Below are 19,718 nucleotides of genomic sequence, written 5' to 3' on the forward strand. Positions count from 1 at the left end.
ATGTCAAAAAGCACATCCCATCCAATTTCTTCAGTTGATGGGGTTATATCTTTATCATTAGATTTCAATGAAATAATGAAAACCTGGATAAAAATATAAGAGTTTTAACTAGACAATGAGAAAAAGAAAAGAAACAAAAGAAATCATTAAAAACAAGTAATGAACCTCATATTCAGGAAAAGTATAAGCATGTATGATATAGCTAATACAGAATCAGAGCCTAGATCTTGTGAGACAATTTTTAGTTACTTTCTTCAATAACCAAACTCCTGTCTACCTTTAGATACAACAATATTGGCCCTGTGAGTGAGGACAGGCCCACTGAGTCACAACCAACCTCAAACAAACCAGTGCACTAGTTCTTAGCTTTGACTCCTCTGCAGCTTCCTGCTAACTGCTTGGACTTCCTGTAGGTTCTGTCCTTGTCCTGATCACTTAAACCTTTCCAATTTCACTCCCTGAGAAATTAAATGTACCCCAGTCCTAATATGTTCAATTTCCTGATTCGCACTCCTGAATGTTTGACCTTGTACTAGAGATCCAGCCAGAGGAGAGCTTAAGTTGACTACATCACTTGGCCTGTGACCATTTTTAGCAGGATCTCTCTCTCTCCCTCTCCCTCTCCCTCTCCCTCTCCCTCTCCCTCTCCCTCTCCCTCTCCCTCTCCCTCTCCCTCTCCCTCTCCCTCTCCCTCTCCCTCCCCCTACCCGTCCCCCTCCCCCTCCCCCCTCTCTCTCTCATACACACACACACACACACACACAGTAGATATATTATCGCACTCCATCTTTGTAAGCTAGAACCTAATGTTTAACCAAAACCACCTGCATTTCCAGTGATGATTTATTCACTGGAACAAAACTATCTATATCTGGTTTTTAATCTTACTTCCCTTACAATTATAGATTTTCTACTTAAACTCAAGTCTCAAGCATGTGTGCATTCCTTACATTTTCCTTCTTACTAGTGAATGTTATGGTGATCCTGCCATGGTCTCCAGTTCTTGTAGGTCATACCCTGTGTATCCCCAGTTATTAAAGAATGAGTTGTGTCCTGTGACTTTCCTAGAACCAGTAAGATACAGCAAGTGGTACATGGTGTCTCCAAAACTGCATGACATTATGTAAGACTGTCCTACTAGCAAATAGCTAAAGGTGTCTCTTAGGACCAGGCCTTAAAGTAAGAAACCACTATTTTTTAAAAGAGGAATGAGAGTTCCATATAGCACAGATCTGGTGGTACTTGGTCATATCTAGTTGCTGATAATGGCTACCATCTGATAGCTAGCAAAATGCTGAAGTTTTTAGTTCTGTAACCACAAGGAAATGACTTTGACCAAAAACATTAAGGATAATTATAAGAGTTATGAGGGCCACAGATCTGTTGCTGCATAAGCCCCCAGGTGAGAACAGAGTTCAGCAACACTGCAGAGGTCCAGTTAAGATACATGTCAAACACCTTATGTGCAGAAAGTGTAAGATACTACATGTATGTTGTCTAAATATTTTACTACATTTGTGGTAATTTATTAAGCAGCAATACATAAAGCATTCATTTTTTTATTCAATTCAATATAAAGAACACAACAGGTATAAAGACTTATTTTGACTCCCTAAGATCAAGTCACCAATGTGAAGCAATGTACCATCTGCATAGAAACATTGCATAGAAATATAATGATGATGGTGGTGATGATGATGATGACAAGGATGAGTTATGACAGTGATAGTTTATGATGATTGCTAAATAAATGTGATTAGCCTCAATTTCCAAGTCTGTTGTCAAGAAAGAAGCTAGGTATCAAAAAAGATCTAATAACAGATGTACTGGCTGCTTTTGTATATCAGCTTGACATAAGCTAAAGTCATTAGAGAGGAAAGAGTCTCAGTTGAAGAAATACCTCCCCGAGATCCATCTGTAAGACATTTTTCTCAATCAGTGATTAATGGGGAAGGCCCAGCCCTTTATGGGTGGTGCCATCCTGGGCTGATGGTTCTGGGTTCTATAAGAAATCAGGTTGAACAAGTCTCTAGACCAAGCCAGTAAGCATCACCCCTCGATGGTCTCTGCTTCAGCTTCTGCCTTCAGGATCCTGTTTGAGTTCCTGCTCTGACTTCCTTCAGTTATGAACAGCAATGTGGAGGTGTAAGCCAAACTTGCTTTTTTGGTCATGGTGTATTGTCATGCAGCGGAAACCCTGACTAAGTTGATAGAGTCGAGGGAGTCCCAGAACAAGTGTATGGGTTGACTTAGCAGAGATGAAAGGTAAAAGGTGAGATAAACAGGGCACATACTTTTTCACACCACAACATCTCCTTCTTTTATTGGCATCATTGTTTGTTTGTTTGTTTGTTTTTTGTCTTTTTGTTTGTTTATTTTTTGGTCTTGTTTGTTTTTTTCTGAGATAAGTTCTTGATCTGTAGCCCAGGCTGTATTTGACCCTCATGTGATAGATTACAGCAATGCAAGAATGAACCGCATCAGCCAACTACAACCTGATCTTCGTAAATCAAAAATAAAAAATAAGAATTACTCTGTGAAATGAAGAATCACGCAGGCTCAAATCACATGGCTTTGAGCAAGCTATTCTTTTTTTTTCTATCTAAACCTCGTTTCCTTGGCTGTACTACAGGAACCATGAGAGTGCCTTGGTTGTTTTGAAAGGCAAATTACAAGAAGAATTAAAATAGACAGCATGTGAAGGAACCCGATAAGTGGTTGCGGTAGTTATTACCTCCAGTGCTTTCTAGAAGAGCACACTTGAAGAGAACCATCCAAGTCAGACCTACAGCAGTTCAGAGGTTCACTGGGTGTCCAGTCATTCCCAGTACCTCTCAGGCCAGCCTGGGTTTTCCTCAGCTCCAGCTCCTTGCTATGCATTCTTGGCACTTTTATGATGGTGTACAGTGTCTGTTCTAAAACCAGAAGGACTTTGAGGACAAAGGCCATCTTCACCCTCTCAACATCCGCCAAGCCCAGAGCAAAGTTTGGCAAGTAGTAGATCATCTTGAAGTGATTATTATTATTATTATTATTATTATTATTATTATTAATTTTATTTATTTACATCCTAAATGTTGTCCCCTTCCTATCCCCCCCATGCAGAGTTCTTCCCCCATCTCCTCATCCCCTTCTCCTCTGAGAGGGTGCCCCCCAGATGTATTTCCCCTCCCTGGAGCATCAAGCCTCTACAGGATTAGGCACATCCTCTCCCACTGAGGCCAGAGAAGGCAGTTCTCTGCTACATATGTGCCAGGGCCTTGGACCAGCCTCTTTATGCTCTTTGATTAGTGGCTCAGTCTCTGAGAGCTCCCAGCAGTCCAGGTTAGTTGACACTGTTGGTCTATCTATAGGGTTGCCATCCCCTTCAGTTCCTTCACTCTTTCCCCCAATTCTTCCATAGGGGTCCCTGACTTCAGTCCAATGCTTGGCTGTAAGTGTCTGCATCTGTCTCAGTCAGCTGCTGGTAGAGTCTCTCAGAGGCAAGCATAACATAGCATAGCATCAGTAATAGTGTCAGAGTTTAGTGCCTGTCTATGGGATGAATCCCAAATTGGGCCTTTTACTAGATAGCCATCCTTTCGGTCTTTGCTTGACAGGAACAATTTTGGATAAGATAGTTTGTAGGTGTATTGGTGTCCTCATGCCTCCACTGGGGGTCCTGAATGACTCCACTGGGGGGTCCTGAATGACTATGGTCTCTTCAGGTTTCATATCCCCACTGCTGGACATTTTGGCTAAGGTCACCTTAATCATAATAACCAGAAACTGGAAGCAACCCAAATGTCCCTCAACCAAAATAAGGATACAGACAGTGTGGTTTGTTTGTGCTTTTATTTAATGATGACCTGCATCCCAGGAGTCTGGAGGAGAGGGAGAGATAAAGACATCATTCAAAATTCCAGCCTACATCTCACGCCCATTGCAATATTTGCTTACAGTTCCAGAATTTAATCACACCCTGTCCAGATTCAAGACTTTCCCTGCCCAGTTTATCTATGTTAACCTGATTGGTTGTTTGTCTGTTTCTTTGCCTATTAATGGACACACATTTTTTCTTCTTTTTTTCTGTAAGAAGTGTTCCTTGCTCATACATTTTTCCACAACTGGGAACAGTTGCTACAATCAGTAATGACAACAATAAGGGAAGGAAGTCTCGTTGATTTACAGTGTTTGCAAGCTACCACTGCCTTCCATACAGAGATGCACCTACCTACATTATACCCAAGAGGCAGCTCTAGCATGCACTGTATCTCTGGGGTATTTATAAATATGAGGCATGTGTAAGTCTTCTGGTTAGCTGGTGGAATTTACAGTCTTCCTGTTATGTAGTGCTGACAGTGGAAACGTTAAGTCCCCAGAGTTTACTGGAACATTCACATATGGTCCAATATTACACATACACTTGGCATCTTGATACAGTTGAGATCCAATGTGTTTTCACACAGACAGTTGGCATCTGGCTTAAATGTCTAGAAGTATGGAGGGGAAAAGATGCCAATAGGAAATCAAAGGAGGGGCAGGGAGAACAGCCTTTCTTCCAACCAAATGGGAAATGCTACAGCTCCATCAGATGATCAGTTGTCTAACACTGAGAATTCTGTGTGTGCCTTTGGGGTACTGTTACTTAAAATTAAACCAGAATGTTTTTGCCTTAAAATAAACGAAAAAGACCTGAGCAGCAAAGTTGATTTATTTTGAGAATAAAAGCCTCTAGGAGAGGATGTGGTTGAAAAGCCTCATGTTTCATCTCTGTAAGTTACCAGCTGTGTGTCCTTGGGCAAATTGCAGAGCCTCTGTACCCACTGGTGTTCTCATCTATAAAATGGGAACAGACACACTTGAAGCATTATACATTCAGCAGTTATGATAATGAATGAGATAGCTTAGCCTGTGCAGTCTTGCGCAACATTATTTTATTACCTAGCTACACTGAGAGGTTTTGTAATTCTCATGACATCATCTTCAATTTTTTGATCCTTTTTTATGAACTGCAATGGACATTTTTTTCTTTGTCTGAGGGCACACCTAGAAATCGTCCCCATTATATTTTCCTTTCTCCTTCCCAGTGCAGGGCTCATCATTTAATCTATTTAATCATTTAATCTATTAATGATTCTAGCCCAAGCCAGATCATGAAGACAGCTTTCTTACGGCTTTGCCACATTTCTGTCCTCAGTATAAATAATACTAACAGGTCCAGATTAAGGTAACAAATTATATACAGTAAGTTTTCCTTCTGTTGTTTTTCTTTTAATTTGCTAATTTTTAATTCAAGATAATCAAAATTGAAACAGCTTGGAACAAGACTGGGATGGGATGCCTTCAAGAAACCTTAGTTTCTACCTGAAAACTAAGTTTACATTCAACATTAAATGGATTCAGGTTGAAAGAGGAAGTCACAGCAAAGAGAATGATTTTGTTCAAGATGAGTTTCTAACACCTATGACAACGACTTCTAAACCAAGGTTAATAATGAAATGAAGTGAGCAAGATAATATTGCAAAAAGAAAACTAACAGAAAGGAAATAAGGCTGCCTAAGAGACAGCTGTGCAGAGCTGTTGACATCTCAGCGTTGGCAGCACCACACAGCTTCAAGAAAAGCACAAACTGAGGTGGTTAATATTATCTATAAAAAAAAAATTGGTTTGAAATGCCTATAACTCTCTGGATCCAAGAATGATCCTCTGTATTATTACATAGATTATAACAAGTCTTTTTGAGAGTCTCACACAACCCTCACACTCCAGTTTGTCTCCCCCGCACCCCCCCCACCAACTCCCAAAACCCCAAATCATCCAAGAAGCCCAGAAGGCTTAAATGACCCTGTGAAGGGAGCCACCTAGCTTTGAATGGAACTATTGGCAAGGTCTCTGGAAAAGGGAAGATGCCAACAGGGATACTCCCTTGGCACCCCACGTTGTCGGGCTAGCCATCCGGCCAGTCACATACTCGGCCACTCCTCTCTACAATCTCGACGGCTTCCCAGGCAGCCGAGGTGCCCGTCTTGTCCAGACCCACAACGACATCTCTCTTTCCAACACCAAGAAGAGCTTCTTAAGCCATCTTGTTCGCCTTTTCAGTCTCAGGAATTAAAAAATAATAACAATCTTCTTCCCTTTCTTTCCTTGATTCTGGAGCTAGCGCGCTGGGAACACCTTAACCTCATCTCTTGCAACCTCATCTCCTCCAACCGAGAATCATCTCTACCTTAAGCTGTAAGCCTGACTGACTTCCTTTCTGAAATGTTAGTGTTCAAAGACCCGCTCATAAAAGACTTTAAATCTATTCTGCTTCTGGACCACACCCTCGAAAACCAGGGCAGGACTAGAACTTTTCTTTGTGTCAATCATCCCCATCTCCATCACTCCCCCAACCTGTGCACTCTGTAGTGATGTGGCAAACACTTCACCTCCTCTTAAAAGATATAAAGTAGAAGATGCTTTAACCAAAGAAAAGAAGATTCCGACTTCCTTTTATCTTCCTCCCAGATCCTAGCTCAGCGGGAATCAACCTTGAGGGGTGGAGATTAGACCTCTTGTTGACCACAGAGAGTCAGTCCTTGCATTTTGCTGTGGTACCAGCTGAGAACCAAAGTACATGAAATAGGGAATGTAGAATGTACTCACCTGAAGAACACTGTACATATCCAGCATGTTTTTAAACAAACATGGGAAAGATGACAGTTCTGCCTCCAGCTTAATAATATCGTTTCCTCTCTGTTACCTGTTGTATCTCCTGCTCTTAACCAGGGATATGTCATCTTATATCGATAGCATCACCACAAGAGAAATGCTTAAGATGAAAGGTTGGCTCATATAGGTTTTGCAGGATCCTTGGTGCCTGCATTGAGTCTCAATGTTACTTATATTCTGTGCTCATAGGGTGTGTATCTCAACTGAAAATCTTGGAATTGTCATGAAACTTTTTTCCAAATGAGAAAATCATACATATGAAACTCATAGAAATCTCTCAGACTCAGGCATTTTCTCAGTTGTTTTAGTTTGAACAAAAAGTAACACTGACAAAATTACATTTGACAGTATTATGGAAATCACCAGAAATAGCTGATTTTTTTAATTAGGTAGAAAAGCTCTATTTTCTGTATTAAAATTAGACACAAAACTATTTTAATTACTGCTCAACAAGAAAAAAATAACCTAATATTTGGTTTACTTCACATTCAAGCATATATACTAAACATAAAAAAGAGTAGATACTGACAGTCAGCTATTGGATGGATCACAGGGCCCCCAATGGAGGAGCTAGAGAAAGTACCCAAGAAGCTAAAGGGGTCTGCAACCCTATAGGTGGAACAACAATATGAACTAACCAGTACCCCACGGAGCTCGTGTCTCTAGCTGCATATGTATCAGAAGATGGCAGTTAAGTTAGCATATAAATATTGAGTTTCATTATAATTTTAAATTTCCATCTTGAAAATTAATTTTTTAAATTTTTTAAAGGCAGAAGCAGGGTGGATTTCTGAGTTCGAGGCCAGCCTGGTCTACAAAGTGAGTTGCAGGACAGCCAGAGCTATACAGAGAAACCCTGTCTCGAAAAAACAAAACCAAAAAAAACAAAAAACTTAAAATTTAATTACATCATTTCTCCTTTTCCTTTCCTTCCTTCACTTCAACCCCTAACTTATTTCTTTCCCTTTCATTATCATTTTCAGTTTTTGAGATTATAATATAATCACATCGTTTTCTTTTTCCTTTTTCCCCTACAAATTCATCTGTATAGCTGCTCCACCCCCTGGTCTTCCAAATACATTGCCTCTGTTTTCTTTGTTGTTACACACACACACACACACACACACACACATTTATATATCTATATACCTAAATACATATACACAACCATTCACTCTGTATAACATTACTTGTGCGTACATGTTATCAGGATTGACCGACAATTTAGTATTTGATAGTCAGTTGATTTGCTCTTCCCCGGGGAAGCCTGTCTTTCCCTTTCTCGGTATTCCTTAGTTGCTTGTAGTTCTTTGTCTAGGGTTGAGGCACCACGACCTTCCCTCTTTCCACAGTGGCATGTCTACTGGTGTCCTCTCTGTTCAGGTCATATTTAGGCAGCCATGCTGCTGAGACATTATGGGTGTAGCTTTTCACTTTACTGTGAGACAGAGTCTCGCAGCAAGCTTTCTGATCCTTTGGCTCTTACATCTCTCTCTTCTTCTACAGTGATCCCTGAGCCTGGGGAGCAGGAGTTATGCTGTAGATGTATCAGTTGGAATTGGCCTCCAGAACTCTGCATTTTGATTGGCTGTGATTTTCTGTAATGGTCTCTGTTTCTTGCAAGGAAAACTTTGCTTGCTGAGGGGTGAGAACTACAATAATTTGCTGATATAATGACAGTTTTAGAATGCAGTTAGGAATTACGGTGGTTTGGTAAGGTGGTGGTTGTTGGTTCTCCTCCAACATTCATGACATCATTAGTCATGAGCATTTTGTCTCGGTTCCCAGTGCCAGGCATGGTTTCCCTCGTGTTGAGCGGGCTCATTATGGGGTTTTTGTAATACTCTGTTCTTATCCATCTTTTCACTCTACTTTTGCCCAGCACCCCTGTTTTCTTTATTGCACTCAAATGTCCCCTTTTTGCTTTTATGTCACATATATGCCATAACATTTTTTCCATGCTTAAGATACTGTCTTTCTGCTTCTTCTTTCTTGATCCCCACACATCTAAATCTATGTTCCACATAGGAAGAAAAACACAGTTGCTGTGGTTTGAATGTGAAACGCTCCCTATCGTTCGTCGGAACACATCTGGTACCATTTGGTAAGGTTGGGAAGCCTTCAGGGAGTTGGCACATTGCTGGAGGAAGTGGATCATGGGGAGGGGTGTTTGAGAGTTTTCAAGTACTGTCCTTGTTTTCTGTGTCTTGCCTCCTGACTGTGGACATAATGCAACCACTGCCGCATGCTCCTGCCTTCATACTTTTCCCAACATAATGAGCTGCATCTCCTCACACTGTAAGCCCAAATAAATACTGTCTTGTCTTAGAAATTCCATGTCTAGTGATCTTGCTCTTCATATTCCTGTTGAAGTGAAAATAAACATATATCCAATATATATATTCACACAACAAATATCTAGAATTTTATGTCCATTAAGAAATACCTTAAAATGGATAGAAATTTTTGGATTAAAAATTTAAACATTTATATATCCAGAAATAATGCTCGTTCATTTCTTTACATTATAATAATGTGACCAAAAGATCCCCTTAGCTAAAAGGCAAGGATCCTGGAGCTGGGGGGCTAGCTGATCAATTAAGAGTGTGTATTTTTCTTACACAGGACCTAATTTCAATTGCCAGCACCCACACTGGGCAGCTCACAACCACCTGTAAATCAAGAAATGGGATCTGGTGCACCTGACTTCTGCAGACATGTGCTCACATGCGCATGTACGTATGTGTGTGTTTGTGTGTGTGTGTGTGTGTGCACAATTTAAAAATAATAATTGTTTTCTTTTAGGACAGTGTATCAGAGACTGTGTGACTTTACATACAACTAGCTCCTGAGGGGCATGGGGAAAGCACCTGAAAATACGGAGAAGACAATCCTAGTGAGAATCTGGGTCATGGATGAGCAGGTCTGACACCTGCCTGTCTAGGGAAATGGCTGCTCCAGGCCAATGAAAGCAACACCAGAATACCAGTGAGGATCAAGCAGAAATGCACACTGCAGGCCCCAACTAAGGCAGGAAGGTGTTGAGGAAGAAAGTTGGCTGTTCAAGGAACATCTCAACCAGGGTGGCCTGCTGAGTCTGGAGATTGACCTGTCCAGAAAAACACTGGGGCACTCCAAACCAGACCACACACCCTTCCAGACAGCATTCTGGAAGAAATTTTGAATAATACTTCTGGTCATTAAAGCCCACAGGAAATTTTAGGAAAATTGTCCTACCCAGCACTTTATAAAACCACTTACCATAAGAATAAACAGTGAGCGCTTGGAGATGTTCCTTTAAAAGGCTAACAGGCATTTTTAAGTGCAGTTCTCTTTTTCCTCTATTTACAACCACACCGCCTACCCTTGACCCAAGAACACACAATAAAGAGCTTAAATAGCTTTATAAACCAACTTAATCTCTAAGGCAAATTAAGTAAAGATAAATAAAATCTTTGTTCAAGGTCAGATTTTTTTTTCAATTGATTATCAAACTTGATTGAAAAAGCAAAGGTTGAAAAACTACATTCTTTCAGAGACAATGGCAAACACATATCACTATGCACTCTGGAGACTGAGGCAGGAGGGCGATGATGACTTTTAGGCTAACCTAAGTTAGACAATGAGTTCCAGACCAGCCTGTGTGATACAGAGTGAGACCCTGTCTCAAAATAAGAATAAGAATTGATTCACGGTCCAGAAATCATTAAGATCTTTTCTTGCTTGCCATGTAGGTGGTAAGATAGAACTCAGAGAGTGTTTCTCACACAGCTATCATGGGAAATCTAAAATAATGTAAAATGCAGCTTGACACTTTGAAAATGTGTTCTCTGGAATACATTTGATGATTATTTTAAATGATTACAACATATTACTCTAGAGTTGCCTAGATACAGAATGTAGATCCTGTGACAGAAGCATTCCTTGCAATTGATTTTTATTTAAGCAGCCATAAAAAGAGCAATGTTGATAATGAGAGAGGCTGCAGCAGCAAGATTATTTTCCTATGAGGAAGAGACATTTCCTTTATTTTCTAAAATTGTTATTATTATTATTATTATTAATCATTATTATTGTTTGTGTGTGTGTGTGTGTGTGTGTGTGTGTGTGTGTGTACATGAAATGGCATTCATATAGGGGTTTTTGGTTGCCAACTTGACTACATCTGGAATTAACTAAAAAAAACCCAGACACAGGTAAAGATTGTATCTTTAAGATAGGAAGACCCACTTGGAATCTGGTGGCAGCCTATGTAAAGGACAAGGAAGAAGGAAGCCCCCAAACAATTAGCCAGTTGACATAGACTTGTTCATGATAAAAAAAAATGACTATAAGGTTGCAACTATTTTATTATTACTATTGAAATTTCTTTGTTAGAGGTTGAGTCAAAAACTCAAATATAATAGGAAGAAACCAGTTTCAATTCCTTAGTATTTACTGGTCTCTAAACTCCTGGTCCCACATACTTAATTGCAATGACTTGTGTTTCTTAATCTCCATTTATTTTAGAATTCCATATACATTGAGAATAGAGAATATAAAATGAGAAAGAAATCTTGACATCCACAGAAAGAGCCAACTATTCTTATTTCTGCCTCTCTTGTATCTGCGGTTTAACTAAGCAGTGTAATAGAGTTAATACACTTAGATAAAATATGAATTTCATGCTTTAATTTTATACGGATCACTCAGATTTATGATGGACCAGATGTAGAGATAACCCACAAAACTTCAAAATGACATTTTGACTTGTAAGGAAATAACATAATAACTTTCCAAGAAAATACCTCCCTCTTTCTACCCCTCATTAAATAAGCAATGTGAGAAATGTTTCAGAAATAATCAACAGTTCATGGGGCAGGTTAAAATATAAGCTTCCTTTCCACGCAGAGAAGCCTAAAAACTTTAGAGGTCCAGGACACAATGAAGTTGACTTGGACATCTTCACAGATGTGGATTATGTCATTTATCTCCAAGACTGGTAGAGCTCACACTTTTTCTGAATTCCAAGTTGAAAGTGTATTAATTTTCCACTCATTTGTGAGAATTTCCAATCCCAGTACCTACTGATCACCCAGCAAACAATCTTTGGAAAGAGAATCACTGGATTGGAAAATATTCCTGACATTTCTAGAAATTCCTAGGACAAATACAGTTTCCAGTTTTCCATGGACTCTAAATATCATAATAAAGTAAAGAAATAAACAGAAGATCTATCATTGGAGAAAATGAGAAGGTCAGATAGCATTCATAGTGTTCTTCAGTTCCTCCTAACAGAGTTACAAAAAACCAGGAGTGTTCCTTGAATTAAGACTGAAACTAAAGCAACAAAGAGAACTCAACCACCATGAGTAAGTAATCATGACTAATGATACCAAATAAAATTTTATAAGGCTACTTTTATTCTGAATTATCTGAGTAACTGTAAGATCTGGCCACCTCGTATTTCTGCATAGCTTCTTAAAGTGTAAAGTCATAGGATCACATATGCCTCGGACTTTCACAGGACAATTCGATCTAAGTAATGGGTTATTTTAACACCTCCAGCTGGACAATTTAAGTGCATGGGATACACACACACACACACACACACACACACACACACACACATATCAACAAGTTAAAGAGCCAAAACCTGAGCAAACTGCAAAGATTTTAAGATATAAAATTGCTTTCCATGTGGTGGTTTTTAGTCTGCTAAATACTGTGTAGCTTCGAGATGAATAGCATCCTTTAGCATTCTTTAGACCAAGAGATGACTACTTCCTACTTTGTTTATAGAGGTGGGCCTTTAACCACTGCTTCTACTACCCTAAACAGGAGCTTTGCCACTGAACTATATCCCCAGCCAAATAACTGTTGCAGCTTTGTTATTTCAAAGCAAAATAGTGCAGCTAGTACTCTTGAGATGGCCATGCAAAACACCAATGCAGCCAACACTATACGGTTGTGCTGCATTGTGTTGACCGTGGCGGATAGGGAGGGGAGCAAGCAAGAGAAGCCAAAAGGAGTTGTCCCAAATATCCTCAGAAAAAGAGAACACATCTGTTTCAAAGAAAAGTTTTGAAGAACAAGACTGGATTCAGATGCCATTTCCCAAATAACAAACTAACACCACAGCACGCATGTAAGGATTTCCTCCCAAAGCAGTTAATTCAGTCACAGAAATTTCATAGATGAATATCTGGATGAGGCAGTCTTACGTTTTAGTACAGTGTTATAAAGATGGCTCAACATAGTACTGTTTAATATTACATAAATCAGCTTTTCAAATGGTAAACTGATGATATATATATTGCAAAGGTTAACATTCATACATTCCCTCAAACATAAATCATTACTTTTGGAGGTTTTACTTTTATAAAGCATTACACATATTTATTAATATATTGATATCAGTAATATTTTACTTTGTTTCTCTGTGGAAGGTTTAAAGTAGAATAGAAACCTAACCCTGTCAAGATAAATGCTCTGTTCAACCTCCACAATAAAGTCTTAGGTAAGTTCTATCTATCTGAATCAAAATCCATTCAACATTTTAACAATCTTTTATCAAGAAAATACTATTTTCTAGAGAAACAAGGGTCATGAACTGGCTTCTATTTAATACTGGCAGTGAAGCAGTTTGACGAGATGAGAAGTCTATCTTGGTTCATGGCTTCAGGGGTTTCAGTCCATAGCCTGTTGGCCACTGCTTCTGGGCCTCATGGTGGCAACATGAGACAAAGGAAGCGTTTCCCCCCATGATGACTGAAAACAGAGCGATAACAAAATAGCCAAGATCTCAATATCACCATCAAGGACATACACCGAATAACTTAACTTCCTCCCATTGTATTTTACCTGTTCAAAGTTCCATTTTATCACCTCCCGGTAGTGACACAGTTTAAGGACCTTCCTTGAGCCTTGTGTAATCCATAGCCTAATATATAGGGACATCAGTACAACAGTAAGATACATGAGAAAGTACCACCATGAGGCCTACAAAAACAGTTAATAAGGAACAGATGGAGAAAGGGCCACAAAGGAAAGTTTGTTCAAGCCCATGAGGAGGGAGATGGAAGAGTTCACAAAGGGAAAAGATACTGGAGCATCTTGGAGAAGTGCCTGGAAAATGACATGGCGACATGGCTAACGTGAGTAAAGCACTTGGCTGGATGAAGCCAATAACACAAATGTAATTTTCAGGGTCAGATGTTCAAGAACCAGTAGTTGAGCTGTCATTGATTTAAACATAAAGCAGTTTCATTAATACGTTCTATAATTTTCATATAAATAAACCAAGCATTACAGACACGTGACTGCTTAGCTTTGTCATTTAACACTGGGAAAGAACCCTATGAATTTTCTTTGAAATTTTACAAGATCATCCAAAACACATTCTAGTGGAAAGTTACAAACACCATTACAGTAGACATAAATTCATGAATGACTTACAGTTGAACTTAAATGAAAAGGAAAACCCCCACAATTTATTTCTTTCCATCACCCTTGCATTTCGGGTTAAGCACATTGTCCATTTTTTTCTTCAGCAGCACCAGGTGGTAGAAGTTTCTCTCTGGAGTGCAGCACAGGGTCAAGAGCTCTAGAGCTGGACAGATTCAGGTTTCATTCCTTCCTTTGTTTCACAGGAACCCTATGACCCTGGTGAAGTTCCTCACCATCTCTACCTGGGATTCCTTGTATATAAATCAAAAGCTACAGTACCACATGGCTCAAACAGCCTGTTAAGTAAATAAGATTATGTGTAAAGAGCTTTGTGGCGAGTCTGATATGTAGTGAAACCTTGGTGAATAACAATGTAAGAACAGAACAAGACGTTCAAACATCAATCTGTAAAGTACTAAGAACCTAGCACAACTAACAAATAATTGAAAAACCGTCCTCTTGATCAATAACTAGATAATCTGGATATTAAAAGCAGCATTGGTTTCAGATGAGCATGGTTTAGTTATTTTCCTAGTAAAGTGAATTGTTTCTCTTCCATCCCTTGTTCCTGAAGAACAGAACCAATCAAAACTGTTCTCACCAAACTCTCTAAGCTTCTCACACTTCCATCCCTCCATTTAACTCTATACTTTTTAAATATGAATACTTGGGGCTGGAAAGATGGCTGAGTGGTTGAGAACACATACTATTCTGAGTTTGGTTCCCAGGACCCAAATAGAACAGTTTAACCTGTAACACCATCTAAAGGAGATCCAATGCTCTCTTCTGGCCTCTATGAGCAACTGCACCTATGCACACACACTCCCATACAAACACATGCATAAACATAATTTAAAACAAATAATCTTTTAAAATATTTATGCCATTTACTGTACTTCTAGAAAAGTGTACTAATGAACTAAAAAAGGAGGTATATGTATAATTGAAAAGCCTGAGCTTGTAAGTTGTTAAATTTCAGGAAAGCACCAAGTAGAAGCCCACAGAAGCAGTTACCATGGTAAACTTGAATAGATTAGCTCAGGTATTTAGTGAATGCTGTTTGCTGATCAACTAACTCATCGATGATGATATAGCATGGTGTATTTCCACCATGTCTACAGAATAGAATCACTTAGGATTTGTGTGTTCTGTGTGTATATGTGTGCACATTCATGTTTGTGAATATGTGCATGCATACTTGCATGCCACAGTACACATGTGGAGCTCAGAGGACAGCATGGGATGTGAGTCTTTGCCCTCCACCTTGTTTAAAACAGAATCTATTTGTATTTTTCACCATGCACACCAGATAGCTGGCCTTCATGGTTCCAAGGACTCTTCTGTCTTTGGCCTCTTTTGTATGATAGGCATGCTGCTGTTACAGGAGCTTGAACTTTGCATATGGCTGCCACACTCATTCTGTGGGCTCACACTCTGTGTTCCATGTTTGTGTACCAGTTGCTTTTACCCACTGGTCCATCTCTACATCTTCTAGTTGTGTTTGGACTAAGAAGATTCACATTCATGTTGTTTTTCTTTTATTCTGAGCCAATTCAAATGTATATCCATGGTTGAGTAGTACTGGTATGGTAGAACATAGACTTACATTCTGCAAAAGAAGGGGAGAGAAATGGTATTTGCTATATAAAGAAAGGGCAAAGATAGTCATATGCTGATTTTTGTCTGTATTAATAATTTTGAAAAAGAAAGTAATCTTTCTCATAAAATGTCATTTGTTTGGCTTATTAAGACTGATTTTTAATATTTGATGAATGCTTACTATATACACTGTACATTGTTGTAATAAATGTCAGGAAGGGTCTATAAAAGTCAGTAACATAGTTCTGGGTAGAGGGAGTAATCCAATTATAAAGACAATGTTTGTACACAAAAACATAATGATAGATAACTATAACACAATAATATGGACAATTAAATCAACTGATTCCAAAGCTTCCAGGGAGGTCAAGAGAAAGAGACAAAGTAGAGAGACTCTGGGGAAACTCGATGCTGGGGAGACTGAGATGGGTTTTGAAGTGGTAAGACTTGAAGAAACCTAACAAACAAGTTAAAGGAATTTCAGCATTTCTTTTGGGGTGTACATTGCAAAGAGGCTAGCTTTCATGTCCTTTTCCTAGCTGGCTCTCACTTGCACTTTAAAAGTTTGCCCAGCCTGCTGCCACTTCCCTCATAATTCATCGCCTGCATGGCATATGAATAAACACACACCATGATAAAGCAACAGCTAAGGCCTCTCTCTGGAAAATGAAAGCCTCCAAGACTGGCTTAGAAAGAAAAGTCAGTGAAAAGAGTGGAGCAATCCTATAGAAGTCAGGCATTTGTACAACGCTTGAATTTGTTTTATTTTCTCCCATTGTCCAAATGGGCTTCCTGGCATTTTAGCCTATTGGCTAATGTGCTTTCTTTTTCCATCTGTCTTCATTCCACAGTCTTGTTCTCTTTGATTTGGCTGTCTCCTCCCTTTGACATGTTAGCAACATTTACTTAATATTGATTGAAAATTTTGTTTCTTTAATTTACAATTTGTGGTTAGTAAGTGATCTGCTTTTGTTTCAGGTTGTTTAATGTTTACCAATATAATATTTCTTCTTGCACTCCAGTGGGTTCATTTACAAAACATTTAATGTCATTTGTGTCTTTGAAGAGTCATGTCTTTGGTTGGAACAAAAGTGAGCTCCTCCATAGAGTTTGTGATACTTTTTAATTGGTAAAGATTAACTTCACGAGGCCTGTGAACCAATAAAGGGAGTAGGAAACTTTGCATATTTATTCTTTTTCTTTTATCTATTAATGTTTCATTCAACAAAGTATTTACTGAACCGCCTTCTGTGTGCCAAACTTGGTGTACAAAGAAGGTTCTGAACCAAATAGTTTATAATTCTTTGGGGGGGCTAGAGAGAGAGAGACAAAAATGGGAAATGAGAATGCAATATGAATACAAAGGTAAACACAAGGATCTATGGTAAGGTTGGTTGGAGGTCACCACCTCAGAGAGAGCCCTCCAATATAGCCAAAGCAAAAGCTTGTGCTCCATAAAACACAGAGAAAATATCTTCAGAAAGGTCTTTAGAGGAAACTATTACAGAGAACCAAAGTCATGAAATATCATGAAGCCTCGAGATATTGGAGGAAATGGCTCAAAAGTAAGAGGTGGCCATTTACCTGACCCCAGCACGAAAGGACTCATATGTGAGCCGAAAAGTGTGAGGTCAGTACTGTAGACAGTATGACTCCTTTCAAGTACTTGAGCAAGGATATCCATCAGCTGGCTGAATGTCACAGTGGTTTGGAAAGTGGAGTGTGGACTTGGAACCAGAAGAGGAAGCAATGATCTGCTCCAGAGTAATGAGACTATGAACAGAGCAGTCCCGATTTAGATACAGGATTTGAAAGACAGTAGAAAGTATATTTAACAAAATGCGATGTGTGGGTTGGCTTGAGGATGGGTGTGAGATTGGAAGGGGATAGACCAAGATTAGGTCTAGCTAGCTGACTGGTCTGGACAGCTGATGGATGTGATTTCTGCAAGTAAGAGTTCTTCTCTTATTCTCATCAGAGCATCCACAGATTTTACCCAGAACTTCAACATATATATTTAACTCATAATGAAATTTTGAGGAGCCTATTCATGCACATTCATTCAGTGTGCAAATTTTCTTTTGCACTTATATTTGGTTTTTGTTGTTGTTGTTTTAAGATTTATTTATTTATTTATTTATTTCATGTATGTGAATACACTGTCACTGTCTTCAGACACATAAGAAGAAAACGTCAGATCTTGTTAAGGATGGTTGTGAGCCACCATGTAGTTGCTGAGAATTGAACTGAGAACCTCTGGAAGAGCAGTCAGTGCTCTTAGCTGCTGACCCATCTCTCCAGCCCTGCACTTATATTTGTATGATATCCAAATTGAATTATTTTAATCTATTGTTATTTAATTATCCAGAACATAATTTATGAATGAGAAAGTGCATCCTTTTAAATCTATTGCCTAAGGACATGTTCTTCCAATTTTTAAATAAGACATTTGATAACATTTTTCAACCATAGTTTTGTCTCATTTTTTTTTAAGATTATGTTTTTGGAGTAGTTCTAAATTCATAGCACTAGTGTGGTAAAAGTATGGTGAATTCTCATATGTTTGCCCCTTCCCCACTTGCAATAGCTCCTCTATCATTATATTCCCAGAAACACATTTACTACAATTGATGTACCTACATTGACACATCATTATCACCCAAACTCCACATTATTTTAATGCTCTGTCATGATGCTATACATTCAGCATTCACATTCAGTATAGTGATATTTGTCTGTCATTATATCATCTTATAGAATATTTTTATTGCTCTATGTTACTCAGTTATTTTAATGCCTGAATGTAGAAAAGAGACGACAACAGGCAGGTATGACCTTATTCAGCTAGCATAACAATTGGCCACAGAATCCCGTTGTGTAAAGGACTGGTCTAGTGTGGCTTACTAACATTTCCTGTGTTCTTGGAAAACATAAATGCACATTCAGAACAGAAGGGTCTGCTCTGCTAGTTGAAAATACACTGCACTGTCATACCAATCATTTTCAAGTGCTTGTTATGTTTAAAGTGTGAAGATATCTGAAACAGCAAGAAACCAAAGGAAAATCTACCACTCCATCAATATCAAATGATCCAGAGCAATGCCAACTACCTATTAACTGACACTGTATATCAGGAACAAAGGTAGATCTCTGCCCTTGGGAATATTAAGGTTAGTAAAAATAGACATTTTATAAGAGTAATTTTCAGTTTATTAACATATGTTTGATAAAATGTATACATGCAAGCTTTATAGAGCAATGTTTCCAGATATGCACAGATATCATGAAACGGTTATCATAACCGAAAGCATGCCTAATTCAGTGTATATGAGGGTTGCTTAGAACACTTAACATGTAACCTCAAAGATGATTTTGGTTATCTAATTTGTTACTATTAACTACAGTTCCTAGGCTGTATGGTAGGTATTCAGGCCTCATTTACCTTAGAATGAATGTCTGTCTGCTCTAAGCACACTCTCTCCCTTTCTGTACTTTTGACCCTACTAGATTGACTTTTTAAAAGTTTCATATAGAGACAAGATCACACTGCATTCTTTTATTGTTTGGCTTGTTTCACCAAATATGTTACCTCCTGTGTTTTTTTCATGGAGACATAGATTGCAGTGTTGCCTCTACTTTTTGACTAAAAACGATAATAAAATGATCTTTATCACAGGTTGTGTGATTGTTAATTTTCATTGTCAATTTGACTAAATTTAAAAACAATCTAGGAGATTTTAAATCTAGGGTATGCCGGGATTGTCTTTCCAGGGAGTATTAATTGAACCAGAAGAACTCACACTAAATACACTATATACGACATATTGAAAACAGAGGGGAGAGGAGAAAGCCTGAAAGACTCCCATATTCATCCCTCTCTGGTTCCTGACTGAAGATGCAACATGCTGTGCAGCCCCAACCATGATGACCTGTATCCACTCAAACTGGGAGTCAAAATAACTCATTTCCTTAAATTGCTTCCTGTCAGGTATTTG

At 38.7% G+C, this 19,718-nt stretch overlaps 1 long non-coding RNA gene across 1 annotated transcript; it reads left to right on the forward strand.

Moving 5' to 3' along the window:
- The first annotated feature begins 8,172 nt into the window (after positions 1–8,172).
- Positions 8,173–9,356, forward strand: Gm40622. The gene is made up of 3 exons (XR_871567.1): positions 8,173–8,341; positions 8,725–8,800; positions 9,322–9,356. It is a non-coding gene; the product is annotated as a predicted gene, 40622 (long non-coding RNA).
- Positions 9,357–19,718: the final 10,362 nt, after the last annotated feature.

The sequence above is a fragment of the Mus musculus genome, chromosome 10, assembly GCF_000001635.26.
Source record: "Mus musculus strain C57BL/6J chromosome 10, GRCm38.p6 C57BL/6J".
NCBI lineage: Eukaryota > Metazoa > Chordata > Mammalia > Rodentia > Muridae > Mus > Mus musculus.